The following is a 2,345-nucleotide window of genomic DNA, read 5'->3' on the forward strand; positions in this document are numbered from 1 at the left end:
TCACGCATAGAAGCACTGCCAACGTTTAAAATTGTGACATGACGAAGGCGGCGTGCAACAGACGTCACGTTGGTGTTGAATGTACGAATACGCAAAAGACTTATCATTTCTGTGCCGAGGCAAAAAGTAAGCCTGCGTCCTGTACATAATGAAATATCGTACGTCAGGTTCCTCATTGTTGATCGTCGTTTGTTTGTGAGAAGGTAGCGTTGCGCGTCGTGTGAGGAGGGGAATCGCCCGCCGCCGCGGAATCCCGGGCCGGCCTCACGGCGGCGCTGTCGCTGGAGTGCGGAATCTGCGGGTTCGGGAGGACGCCACTCAGCACCGAGCAGGATCGTAACAGCCCCGCGTGGCTAGCCCCCCGACGGCACAGCCACATCGTTCACTCGGCCGTGCAGGACTACCGGCAGCAGCTCGACCTTTGGAAGTGGGTTGGTTTGCAGCGAAACAAACAAGTATCGACACGGCCCCGGTCACATACTGTATGGCTGGCAAAATTACTGATTTTTGAGTTGATATGCGAACGAGACATACATTGTTCTTTATGTGGAAATGAGGCAAAAACAATTAAGAACGCGATTAATTATACCACATCACCAGAACATTAGTAAACGTAGCTGCTGACGTCTTTGAAAAAATGCGTATTTTCTTGTGTGTGAACTGTTAGGAACGCCTTGGGCATTTTCAAATGAACACTAGTTCTCCAGTAAAGCATGTTGAAATTTCCAAATAATATTTTTTTTTGACTAACACTGAATCACGCACATCACAGCCGGTTATATTCACACAATTTTCTGTTACCGGCATAACTTGGAGAACAAATTGAGTGACTTGAATTTTTTTTAATAGAATTCCTTTTGAAAAGACCTCCAGTTTAAAATCATTATCCGTCACGACATGCACTAAGTAATGGCACTGCACACACAGATCTATACACATAGTAAAAGTATAGTCTTCTTTCACTGTTTTTACACAATTCTTCTGTTAAGATATTGAATTAACTTTATCTTTCAGTTCCTGAACGCTGCAGTATCAAAGCCTTTTTAAATCCTCATTATAGCTGGCTGCACCAATCTTGATGCTTTACTGCAATTCTGCTGCCTCATTTCTTTCTTCTGGTCCCATTGTGGATGGTCCAGCATCTGAGGATAGGCAGGCTGGACACACCTGGAAAATGCCTGGCGTGACATTTCAACCAAGCCTATGTTTTGAAAATGGAGCACTTACAGTTTTTCCGTCTACGGGAGATGCTTCCCACAAAATGTCGCTAGCTTTGAAATGCCTGCGACATGCGCGAGAAACGAGCAGTTAAGTATATTAATCGGTATGCATGTGTAAGCATGCGCACGTAATGTGTCTCATAACGCAATCCATAAAAACGGTTCTTCTGGTGATGAAAAGGGAGGGTCAAGTGTTTTGGACAGTCCTTGGGCTAGGGACGGTTTGTATAACCAACAGAGTGATCGCCTCAGTGTCACTATCCTACAGTTCAGGGTCGAAGTTTGATACTACACACTTCCTCCTCCTTGGAAAATGGAGCAAATCTGTTGGTTCTTTCTGCATTTGATGTGGTCTACGGTGGGTTTGATGGGACGTATGAAGGCACCAATAGTTCACGGGCTGTTCATTGGAAAACTGGAAAAAACATATTTTATTTCTTAATATATTTTCACTTACAACAGCGGACCAAAACCCAGTCGATGATTCAGAGACTGGCATGCACAGCAAATGGTTGTAATTTTTACGATGTATTCCTAAGATTCCGTTCTCGATCAAACTAGAATTTTTTTGATGTGTTTACTCGTTTCCGAGACACAGAGCTTCAAATTTGCCCTACTTGTAAACGTAAAATGCAGTGTAAGACGAAAACGTTCTTTACGAAGTGACGTAGCAGGAAGGAATGTTTTTTGGCATAATATCCTGTAGACTGGCAATGGCAAGGAAAGCGTTTCTGAAGAAGAGAAATTTGTTAACATCGAGTATAGATTTAAGTGTCAGGAAGTCGTTTCTGAAAGTATTTGTATGGAGTGTAGCCATGTATGGAAGTGAAACATGGACGATAAATAGTTTGGACAAGAAGAGAATAGAGCTTTCGAAATGTGGTGCTACAGAAGAATGCTGAAGATTAGATGGGTAGATCATATAACAAATAAGGAGGTATTGAATAGGATTGCGGAGATGAGAAATTTGCGGCACAACTTGACTAGAAGAAGGGATCGGTTGGTAGGACATGTTATGAGGCATCAAGGGATCACCAATTTAGTATTGGAGGGTAAAAATCTCTTCAATACACTAAACAGATTGAGAAGGATGTAGGTTGCAGTAGGTACTGGGAGATGAAGGAG

The sequence above is a fragment of the Schistocerca gregaria genome, chromosome 10, assembly GCF_023897955.1.
Source record: "Schistocerca gregaria isolate iqSchGreg1 chromosome 10, iqSchGreg1.2, whole genome shotgun sequence".
Lineage (NCBI taxonomy): Eukaryota > Metazoa > Arthropoda > Insecta > Orthoptera > Acrididae > Schistocerca > Schistocerca gregaria.